Below are 13019 nucleotides of genomic sequence, written 5' to 3' on the forward strand. Positions count from 1 at the left end.
GGTTTTTCTGCTCATGGATTGGTTGTTTTTGTGCTCAGTTGGTCAGAGGTAGAGTGTATTTCTTTGGCTCTGGTTTTAGTGCCACATTGAATGTTTTTTCACTGCCTCTGGTTTTAGTTTCCAGGTATGTTTCCTTGGCTGACATTTTACCCTACACAGAGGGCTTTATAAACTACTAAATTCATTTATTCCAAGGTTTTGCAGGGGCAAACATTGTAAAAATGGACATCATGATGCATGAACACATTGCTGATTTTGTCCAATTGTTTTTTACAGAATGAACACCATTGGGTAAATGAATGAAAGTGTTTTGGATAAGAATCTTGCCAAATACTTTATAATAATAAGCCCTCAGTACTTTTTGCAGGTACTCAAAGACTATTGTTATATGCAAAGGCTTTAAGAGACTGACTGCACAGAAAAAAGTTTATTCATGTAGAAAGAGCAAAACCGTTTGACACTGACTATATTTGTAGGGTTTCTTTGCAGTTTGACTTTTTCTAATAATTTCATAGACTACTGATACATACAAAGGTTTTATCACACTGATTACATTCATAAGGTTTCTCTCCAGTAGGTGTTGTTTCATGCATTTGAAGAATACTGTGTGTGAAAAGACCTCACCACATTGATTAAATTCATGGGGTTTCTCTCTAGTATGTCATCTTTCATGCATTTGAAGATGACTGTGATAACGAAAAGCTTTACCATGTTAATTATAGTCACAGACATTTGCTCCAGCATGTCTTCTTTTATGTATTTGAAGAGTACTGTGATGAGCATAGGCCTTAACACATTGATTATTCATAGAGTTTATTTCCAGTATGTGTTCTTTTATGCATTTGAAGAGTTTGGTGATGTGCAAAGGCTTTACCACATTGATTGCTTTTATAGGGTTTCTCTCCTGTGTGTCTTCTTTTATGTCTTTGAAGAAGACTGTGTTGTGCAAAGGCTTTAGCACACTGATTACATTCATAGGGTTTCTCACCAGTATGGGTTCTTGTGTGCCTTTGAAGATGACTGAATCGTGCAAAGGCTTTAACACATTGATTACAGTCATAGGGTTTCTCTCCAGTATGTGTTCTTTTATGACATTGAAGTTGACTATGTTATACAAAGGCTTTACCACACAAATTACATTCATAGGGTTTCTCTCCTGTATGTGTTCTTTTATGACTTTGAAGATGAGCATGTTGTGCAAAGGCTTTACCACGCTGATTACATTCATGGGATTTGTCTCCAGTATGACTTCTTTTATGCATTTAAAGATGAATGTGATGTACAAAGGCTTTACCACATTGATTACATTCTAGGGTTTATTTCCATTATGTGTTCTTTCATGCATTTGAAGAGTTTGGTGATATGCAAAGGCTTTACCACATTGATTACATTCATAAGGTTTCTCTCCAGTATGCCTTCTTTTATGTATTTGAAGAGTACTGTGTTTTGCAAAGGATTTATAACAATGATTACATTCATAGTGTTTTGCACCAGTATGTGTTCTTTTATGCTTTTGAAGAGTACTGTGTTGTGCAACAGCTTTAGCACACTGATTACATTCATAGGGTTTCTCTCCAGTATGTGTTCTTTTATGATTTTGAAGATTATCATGTCATTCAAAGGCTTTACCACATTGATTACATTCATACAGTTTCTCTCCAGTATGTGTTCTTTTATGCCTTTGAAGATTATTGTGATGTGCAAAGGCTTTAACACACTGATTACATTGAAAGGGTTTCTTTCTCATAGGTGCACTTTCATGCCTTTGAAGATGACTCTCATATACAATGGTTTTTACCACGTTCAGTATATATGAAAGGTTTCTTCTCTCCAGTTTGACTTCTTTCATGCCTGCAAGCACATGTAAAATCTTTACTGTAATATTTACACTGCTGACTCTTTATATCTGTATGAATTAAATTTACAATTTGTTTAAATTCTGAAGAGGAATCAGATCTTAATTTCATCATTGTTTTTACAGCTATGTTTTTTTTTATGCAGTCCTAGTACTCATAGGTCTTCTCTGTAGTGTGAGTTGGTGAATATATTAACAATGAAGCTAGAATATCAATTACTTGTATACTTGAATCAAATGAAAAAATATACTCAATGTGGATACTGCTACATATCTTCTAATTGTTATGAGAATCAGGTATGTTATGTCTTCCATATCCTTATGCTCATATGGCTTCTCTCCAGAATGACATATGGTATAACTAGTAATGGAAGAATAACAGATAATAGATTTCCACATTAAATTCTGTTTGACTTTCTGTCCTCATAAACTTGTGGTTTAGGGATTATGGTTTCTCCTCGACAACATCCCTTGACTTTGACTCTAACTGTCCCATTCACTAAACAGCACAGTCAAAAGTATATGAGTTACACTAGCTTTACTTTGGACTATTTGCTTAATAGAAAGCTTTGACAATATACTTATTACCTCTTCACTGTAACATTTGTAATATGAATGTTATGAAATAAAAAAGACTGACAGTTTTACAGCATAGCTCTCATGATGCTATGATTTTAATGGTGATATCTTTTGAGGAATTGTTTCTTTGACATTGTTCTTTTTTATTAAAGTTTTTTTTAAGATTTATTTATTTATTATGTCAAGATGTTCTGCCTGCATGTTGCCTGCATGCCTGAAGAGGGGGCCAGATCTCATAGATGGTTGTGAGCCACCATGTGGTTGCTGGGAATTGAACTCAGGACCTCTGGAAGTGCAGCCAGTGCTCTTAACCTCTGAATCATCTCTCCAGCCCCTGACATTTTTCTTAAAAGAATGCTTTGCAAATGCAATTCATCAACCTGAAATTGAGGTTTATGGTGTTGTGAGAAATTATTAATCATCAATGTGCTTTAAGCGGTTCTTATTTACATTGTTGCTTTTGTTTAAAATTTCCAGGACACAATATAATTTCTTCACAGGCATATTTATATCAGCTTGCACAAGAAAATTACTTTACATGTCTTCTAGAATTTTGAAAATATTCTTCGATATTATGATTTTCCCAACTTTATCCTAAGATATAATGCCAGAAAAATTATATTATTGAAAACATTGTAAAATTTATGTTACTATCTTCAGTGAATCTTAGAAACATGACTGACTTATTCAACTCACTCTTCTTTCTCAATCAAATTACACAGGAACATCCAAAGACCAAGAAACAGTTGTCCTCTTATTTTAAAATGTGAAGAAAAATACACTATCTTACCTATAATAGTGAGGTTCCTGTAGGTCTCAATCATCACATCTTTGTAGAGATTTTTTTGGGAAGGATTCAGCAAAGTCCACTCTTCCCAAGTGAAGTTGACATGCACATCATCATAGGTCACTGCATTCTAAAACAATCCATACATGTATACAAAGAAAGCATGATACTGACATTGTAAATGTATAATTCTTTGACAGTATATTCATACAATTCTGGTGCTCACTATCTTACTCCATTACATAGTTGTTATAATGTAATCACCAAGTCACTTTAGAAGAAAACTGAATAGGGTGTTCACCTTTGTCAATTCTGTACCCTTTGAATGGGGTATCATCTTGCAAGAGAAATGCCAATTAATAAACATACACAGACAAGTAAACAAATCAACAGTACAGAGTATACATGAGAGAAATTGTATGAACTACAAAGAATAAATAAATGGACAAGTTGGATGTATTGGCTCACTATTTTAACCTGAACACTAGAAAGCCAGGTGCAAGTATATCTGCCTCTGAGGTGAATGCAAGAATAGTCTATGTAATTAAGTCCAAGACAGAGAATCTAGATGAGCAATTGTCTTTGTGGTAAGATGGAGGAGCATCTTGGGTATACGCACAAAATTTTTATAACTGCATCTGGAAGTAGATTGACCCCCAATTTTCTTTGGATATCATGTTGATTTCCAGAGTGCCTGTATAAATTTGAACTTGTGACAGCAATGAATTCCCTTGCTCCATGTCTTTGCAACATTAGCTGTCACTTGTGTTATTGATCTTAACCATTCTAACAAGTGTAAGATGAAAGATCAAAGTAGTTTCCATATGCATTTCCCTGATGGCTAAGAATGTTGAACATTTCTTCAAGTGTTTCTCAGGCACTTTAGATTCTTCTACTGAAAATTCTGTTTGGAGGTATACCCCATTATAATTGCATTATTTGGTTTGTTGTTTAGTTTCTTGAGTTCTTTATTATTTTTTGTGAGAAAACCCAGAAGCACATAGACAAACGTGTTGTACTCACTGATACATGCAAATTAGCTGTTAAGTAAAGTACACTCACAACAAACATAGTTAATCACCATACAACCCATAGATGCATAGAGGCTAAGTAACAAGAGCAGCTCTAGGGTATATGCATTAATCTTGTTGGGAGAAGGAAATAGAATAGATTTTGTGGGTGTACTGGAGGCAGTTGGGGTTAGGAACACTAAGTGTCAGGTGAGTAAGGAAGGAACAGATGGTGAAAAGACAGGGAGGAATGATAGAGAAGATTTTAGCAGGGGACGTGGAAATAGTGCAGTGCAAACTTCATAGAACCTATCAGGGTGACTCCAGTGAGGACTTCTAGTAATAAAAAACACAGAGGCTGGCTTGGCAGTGGTGGCATGTAGCTTTAATACCAGCACTCAGGAGGCAGAGGCAGTCATTTCATTGTGAATCTGAGACCAGCTTTCTCTACAAACTGATTTCCAGGACAGGCTTCAAAAGCTATACAGAGCAACCCTGTATTGAAAAACCAAAAAAAAAAAAAAGAATATAGAGTCTGAACCAATGATCTTCCATAACCACACAAGACTCCCAGTGGTGGCAATGGGACACCAAGCCAGACACAAAACATTCAGCTGACACTGGTCCTGCCTGAAAAATATGCTGGGGCAATGGTGGCTCAGAGCTTCTGTAATGTCTAACCAATGACTAGTGTAAATTGAAGCCCTAGCTATGAGTGAATTTCCATGCCTGACACTGCCTAGATGCACAGGAACTGGAATAGGATGGCTCAGAGAACTCGGAAAGAACCAAATACAACTAACCAAGGAAAAAAATTAGATCGTTTATAACTATATTCTGTTATAATAAAAGATTAGTGTCTAGCCTAATTGTCATCAGAGAGGTTTCTTTCTGTAGATGATGAGAGCACATGCAGAGATCCTTACCCAAACATGAGGTGGATCTTTAGGAATCCTGTGGAAGGAGGGAATGAATTTTGTAAGATCCAGGGAGATTGAGGAAACAAGGACAACCTGGCCCACAGAATCAACGATCAGGGTGCATAGGAGTTCAGAGAAACTAAAGTGGCCATCATGAAGCCTGCATGGTTGTGTGCCAGGTCCTCTGCATACATGTGATGGTTGTTTAGCTTGAGATGTTTGTGGGACTACTAACTGTAGGAATCTTGGTGTCTGGTTCTTTTGCTTGCTCTTGGGACCCCTTTCCTCCTATTGGTTTACCTTGTCCAGCCTTGATATGAGGATTTGTGCCTAGCCTTATTGCACCTTGTTATAATGTGTTTGGTTGATATCCCTGGGAGTCCTACTATTTTATGAAGGAAAACAGAGTAGCAGTGGATTTGGAGGAATGAGGATTTCAGGGGGGTGACTAGAAGGAGTGGAGGAAGTGGAAGCTGCAGTAAGGATAAATTGCATGAGAGAACAATAAATACCAAGAGAAAAGGAAAAATGAAAATGTATTTAATCTAAGTTCAATTATCCTCATAATCTGTTACAGCCTCAAGCAGCTCAAATGCCCAAAGTCTCTTCCAGCACTGACAATCTAGACAATCTCTTGACTGTCACATCTAGTACAAATCAAGAATCAAATAAAGGATTTCCAACATACAATGGCACAGTATACGCTCCCATGTAGAAGAAGAGGGAAAAGGCTGTGCTCCAGGTGCTAACACAAGCAGACATCCCCTGGTCATATGTATGTCACACCAGCCAGAAGATAAGGAAACCAGGACACCGGCCCATGAAACTTCCGCCATTCCCACATTCCCACAGACACAATCCTCCACCAACCCTACAGCTGCCACTCCCAAATCCATATCCCCAACCCCAAATTGGATGGATATCCACTGCTCAAATGCAGGCCACATCTACCAGAACAGTTAGGCAACCTGAGGTAAAGATGCCCTGCTGGACCAGAGGCCATGCCAGCCACCAGAAATCCAAAATGGTGCTCACATTGGACATCCTGCAGTCTTTCAATAAACCCCCAACACTATCCTCAATCCCACTTCTCTCTTCATCTCTGTGTTGTCGCCTCAAAATTGGGTTGAATCCTTTCTCTAACAAAGGACATACAATCTGCCAAATTTCTATGTAGGCCACCTGCCCAAAGACCTCCCTTACTTTCTCAGTGCCCCCTCAACCTTATCCCCAAACTCCCTCCTCTATTCCCTTTTGTCATCCCCAAACTTGGGCAGATACTCTCTTCTGGAACAAAGGTAACACTGCAAGATTTCAAGGCCCCAACTTGGGATGAAAACCCCTGTTTAATCATGGACCACAAGAAGAGAAAAACAAAGAGCACAGAGAAAACAATGAATAAAACACTGATCCAAAAAAGACAAACCAAGAAACCAGCACTCAGAGCCACAATCACCTCAAATCCAGATACCTAGACACCAGAATAAGAACATAATCAACAACAGCTGGAGCAATTTGTCACTACCAGATTCCTGCTATCCTACTACAACAAGCCCTGGACATTGCATCACAGGTAAAGGACAATTAAGATAAACATTATAAAGATGATGGGAGTTCTTAAAGAGGAAGTGAATTAAATTCCTATAAAGAAAATAGAGAAAGGATAAATGTAATATAGGAAAAAATTAACAAATCCCTTAAAGAAAGCCAAAGACAAAAAAAAAACAGTTTATGGTAATGAATGACTTCTTCAAGAGCTGATAATGGAAATAGAAGCAATTAAAAATGCAAACTGAAGAAATTCTAGAAATGAAAATCTAGGTATTCAAGTAGGAAATACAGCGGCAAGCTTCACTAAATACAAGACATGGAATGAGAATTTCAGGCTTTAAAGATATGATAGAAAATATGGCTATATTGATGAAAGAAAATGTTATATCTAAAGATTTCCTGAAACATAAGATCCAGGAAATGTGAAACACTATTAAAAGACCAAACCTTAGAATAATAGGAATAGAAGGAGGAAACTCTCAGCTCAAATCCCTAGAAGGGTTAACAAACAAATTTTTCTAACTAAAAGGACAGAAGAGAACATAGCCCAGAGAATCTACTAAGCAGAGTTCTCAGAGGCTCACAGAAATGGAAAATGCATTTACTACCTGCATGTGTCCACACCTGTTCCCCTGCATATGTGTTACCATTGTATAGCTTGGTGTTTTTGTCCAACTCCTAACAGTAGAAGTGGGTGGTGTGTCTCTGACTTCTTTGCCTACGCTTGACATTCTGTAACTCCTACTAGCTTGCTTCATCCAGCCTTGATATGAGGGTTCCTCCCTACTCTTATTGTCACTTGTTATGCAGGGTTTGGTTGATAACCCTGGAAAGCTGCTCTATTCTGAAAGGAAATGGAGGAAGTGTGGATCTGGTGAAGAGGAGAACAATGGAGAGGACTTGGAGAACTGGTGGGAGGGAAAACTGCAGTGGGGATGTATTGTATGACAGAAGAATAAATAAAAATAAAAAAGAAAGATTGAAATGTGGACACAGTGTGGAAAGACAACAAATCCTGTAGCTCTGTTTCAGACAGGTGCAGCTTCATTCTCAAAGGGCTTACATAGCTCTATCCATGAAATGTTTTTTACATGTCTCTGGCTTGGTACTTCTACTCCTTTTTGTATCAAAAAAGGAGAGACAGAGACAGAGAGGCAGAGAAACACAGAGAAGAGAGAGAAACACAGAAAGAGAGAGGAGCTCCCCCAAAAAACTCACTGAACTGGAACTCACAATGTCCCCCAAACTGTAACAAGGCTCTGTATTAATTAAGTGTAGCTCTCCCTCACAAAATGACACTTTCCCAAAGTCCCTATTACTTACCAATATCTGTGTTAAATCCATAATAAAAGTCTCTTTTTAATCCACATCTGGTCACATGAAGCAGAAGCTGGTGGGTCTCTTCAAGTTCCACGCCTAGCCTATCTACTACTTAGTGAGTTCAAGGCAAGACAGGGTTAGAATGTGAGACTGAGTCTCAAAACAGATGCACTCAAAAATCTCTACTCAGTAAAATTCAGGGCTGTTAAAAAGGTTTGACAAATAAAGTACTCACCTTGCAACTATCACTTTATCTGTCTTATAAAATAGTTGCCACATACATGCTTCTAATCCAGTAATTTTAAGGCAAGATAAAAGGCAGACAGAAAAAAACTTGCAAGTTTATTTACATGTGGTAGTAAACTAAGGACCCTGTCACAAACATGCTGAAGGGAAAGGACCAAAAAGCAAAATGTTCTCTGACTATTACAACTAAACCACAAAACACATGCATGATTATCCACACATAAATTAACACACAGATAAAAACTGTCATAAGCAAATAAATAATAAAATTACAATTGGATGATGTGGCATATAACTTTTATTCCAATAATTGGGCAGCAGATATAGGCAGAGTTTTGGGAGTTTGGGGCCAACCTTATCTGCAGTCTGAGTTCAAGGACAGCTAGAGACATACAGAGAAACCCTGTCTCAAAATAAAATTTCAACTCTCATTTGTATTTTCTCATCCTGAAATCATTTTCCAAAATGAATTGAAGTGTCCCACTTTCATCTCAGCAGAGGTCTCATGATTCAGGACAATATATACTAAAGTAATTTCAGGTATCATCGACTGGTCCCTGTCAAATCATTCTCAGAAATAAATATAGCTTAGTAAGGTAGCAGAGCCAAGCAGTTCTCCTTGAATTCAAGACATTTTGGTCAATGAAGGGAATAAGAAAGTAAGACATTCATCAATAACACACAGAAACAGACACACACACTGACACACCCACACCCACACAAATATTGCTGAAAATACTTTGCTTTGTTGTTTGAGACAAGATCTCAATAAGCATAATCTTCCGGGCGGTAGTGGCACATGCCTTTAATCCCAGTACTCAGGAGGCAGAGGCAGGCAGATCTCTGTGAGTTCAAGGCCAGCCTGGTCTCCACAGCGAATTCCAGGAAAGGCGCAAAGCTACACAGAGAAACCCTGTCTTGAAAAACCAAAAAAAAAAAAAAAGAAAAGAAGCATAATCCTCACACTGTATAGTTTAATGGATAATATATATTGAATATTTTAAAACAAACCCCAGAAAACACTTCATTCTATACCATTGGCTCATTATTCAAAGAATGACAGTTTTCTGAACAGGAGGGACATTTCAAACAATAGTCTTTATATTTCCTTAAACTTCAGTAGATCTGGAAGTGGGAGAAAATTTATACTGTTTCATTCTTAGGTTGTTTCTCCTCCATCCAATCATTCTATGAAATTAATATCCATCTTTCCTTGAACTTCTTCTAGTTTAGAAATATTTTAACTAATTTATTTGTAAATTGAGGTATTTCCAGATTATGTTTTAATGGTAAGACTCCAACTGTGGAAGATGAAATGATGCCTATAAAAGTAAACATTGTAGCTACCAGTTACCCAATAAATTTTTAAGAATATTTTTCTAAAATAGTTGGAAATTTTCCAAGTATTGTATTGAAATTTTTGGAATATTCCTCTATTTTTAATTTTACTGGAATCAAAATAGAAGGAGACTGTTGATAAACAATTTTACTATTATTTAGTAGGCTATCAACACTTTGAGTTAAATAGCTTTTGTTGTATGCAAAATGAAATAAAGCATGACTATAGTGGATTACTGTGATTTCTATTAATAACACATAAAGAACAACTATATAAGCCTATAGACAATACAATTCTATCAAAAGTAAAATTAGCAGTGTTTCTTGTAGTATTTCCTCCCTAAAGAATAATGAATCATGTACTGCCAAAGTTAGAGTTTCTATTGTTGTGAAGAGACAACATGAACATGGTAACTCTTACAAAGGAAAAACATTTAATTGGGGTGGCTTACATTTTCAAGGGTTTAGTCCATTATCATCATGATACAATATAGCAGCGTATAGGCAGACATGGTGCTGGAGAAAGAACTGGGCATTTACACCATGATCTAGAGGTAATCTGGGACACTGGACATGGTTTATACATATATGAGACCAAAAAGCCCACCTCCACAGTGACACACTTCTTCCCACAAAGCCACACCTTCTAATAGTTCCAATCCCTATGAGCTTATGGGGGAAAATTCCATCCAGACTACCACAGGTACTAAGTATTAACGTTCACAATGAAGTATGATATGTCTTGTTGTAAGACCAAAATGAGCCATCTTAGAAATAAGACCAAAATGCTTTCACCCTAAAACTAAGGCCTGAGATATCCCCTTTTAGGTACAGGCCATGAGTTACTAAAACAAGTCAGTTCAGATTCCAGAAACCAGGAAGTGTAAAAGTACAGAGTCACAAGGTAGTCACGAGGTAATGCCTGCCAGACTATGGAATGTCCTCTCCCTGGTTTCCAGGGTAACTGACCATAAAAATGCCCCCACCTGAGGGCAGCCAATGAGAAATGGTGGCGGGCAACCACTCCCTTAGAAGTAAGATTAAACCATGACTTCTAGAAAGCCCCTAGAAGCGAGCCAATCAGAATTGTACCCTTACTAGCACCCCTAAACGATGTAACCTTGTGACTTTTCCCTTTTAAAGCTGAGCTTGCAGATAGGTGGGCGCTTCTTCCAGCCTCCACTGTGTTGGATGTATTGGACGAAGTCCCTGCCTAGGCTTGTATTGCTTTTGGATATCCAGAATTAAACCTTGCTTTTGCATTCTGGCATGCTCGTCTTTGGTAGTCTCTCTGGGGGTCACGATCTGGGCACAACATTTGGGGGCTCTCCGGGATCCCCAGAGACCCCCCGTTGGGATCCTAAGAGCTCCGGAGGTCCATCTGCACTGATCGGTAAGAGTGCTCCATGTTCTTGTCTTTGCTTTCCTTTTACTTTAATTTTCTTATCCAAAGCCGGCGGTTGAATCTGACAGGCTCTCACCTTGGCAGACATGCCTGTAAGGTGACCCTAGAGGAGTTGGGAGACATTCCAAGCCCTCATCAGGACGCAGGGGTCCCCACAGGTCCCCCCCCCGTCATAGGACGCCCGAGAGGGGTCCTCTGTTAGGACGCCCATGAGGGGTCTGTCTGTTTGGACGCCCGTGAGGGGTCCGTCTGGGGATCGGGTGACTCTGTTGAGTTGTCCCTGTCCCATCCGTACTGTCTTTGGCATAATCGATGCTCCCTCTCTGGACGCTCGTCTGCCTGGACCATCTGTAGGGCCCTTGTTCTGCCTTTTTTTTCTGCCTGTCTTGTTTGTCAGTGTGATTTGCTATACCTATATAAATGTATAAATGTATGAGAACTGTGGCCACATGTGTGAGTGTTTTATGCCTGAGCTTGTGTATGTGTTGGGACTTGTGGGCCGGATTGCCAGCCGAAGGGATGGAGACCCCTTCGGTGGTTGAACTGGCACAGAGTAACCTAACATTGCTTCCTAGCTTTCTCTGACCAGAGCACAGGCAGCAGAACTTCGGGGACCCAGGGTGCCTCTGAGAGAGCTAGGCGGCCTGTTAGCATCACGGGAGCCTAGATAAGGTGGGTCCAGGGCCCCAGCTCTCTCAGAGAGCTTTGGAGTAGAGACTTTACAGCACGATGAAGTGGCGGCCAGATTGGCCCAGAGGCCACATGGGAACTAGGCATGGTTGTGTGCTAGGGCAGGCTATGAGCACTGTGGGGCCCAGATATGGCCGGCAGGTTCTGGCTGGGCTCCTGTGTGGACATGGGGCAGACCTGGCAGGAGCCAGCAGGAGCCTCAAGGAGCTCAGTGTGGGGGCTGGTGGAGAACTAACTGCCCCTCCAGGGTCACAGCTGTGGAGTGGCCTACAAGTCTGTGGGCCCAGCCAGGGCATGGAGTCACTTTCAGTCTGCCATTCTCGTGTTCTTGAAAATCTGAGGTTAACAGCAATCTTTTTGTCCCCATGGTGCTTGCTTTCCCTGTCCTCTTCCTCTTCCATGCTGTTGGGTGGGGCTCCCAAGACATGCCCTGGGGCTAAAACCTGATCAAGGTCTGGCTCCAAGAATGGAATGTCACTAGCTATGTGAGACTAACCAACTGTTTCTTGTCTGTGGTACAGTGCTGATGCAAATTGAGAGTTATTCTTGTTATGGTATATGCATGTATTTCTGTTCTTGTTTAAAATATTGTAACTTTACAATATATTCTAGATTACTGTGGGAAATCACAAGAAAGACTTTGGTAAGAGTTTCTGTTTTAAAAGAAAAGAAAAAGTGGAATTTGTCTAGAGTAAATGTCTGAGGGATAAAATGAATGGACTGAGGGTACATGGAAGGTTGTAGAAGGTCAGAGGGCATGTGATGTAAACTGTTATGGTTTATTATACCTGCAAATGCTGAATTTAAAAGTTAACTCTGGTTGGTTTTCATCTTAAGAATGGCTAATGATTCTGCAAACTGCTTATGTGTGTATGTATGTGGACAGGTATGTGACTTGGAAATGTAAGCAAGCTTTAACTGTATGTATGTATGTGTATAACTTGGATCTAACTGTGTGTATGTGTGCAAGTAATTATTGTTTAGAAAAATGAGCTTTAAACAGCAACCATGTGGCTTTATCCATCTTGGCTGGTGACCTCATAGGCAGCCATGTGGCTGGCAGCCATCTTTTACTAAAGTTATAAAGATCTACTCGTGTTAACACCTAATATTTATGTCTTTACCAAGTGTACAACAGCAAGTTCCTAGAGAAAATAAATAAATGGCAACATATGTTTAATAAATAAGGTATTTGATTAATATTAAAGCTAGACACCAATGCTTTTATACTCAGGAATATACCTTGCTCTGGCAGCTATGATGCCATGTTTTCTCACCCTTAAAGTAAAAGAAGATACTTTATTGTTGATATTACAGA

This window comes from Peromyscus eremicus, unplaced genomic scaffold (assembly GCF_949786415.1).
Source record: "Peromyscus eremicus unplaced genomic scaffold, PerEre_H2_v1 PerEre#2#chrX_unloc_4, whole genome shotgun sequence".
In the NCBI taxonomy this organism is placed as follows: Eukaryota; Metazoa; Chordata; class Mammalia; order Rodentia; family Cricetidae; genus Peromyscus; species Peromyscus eremicus.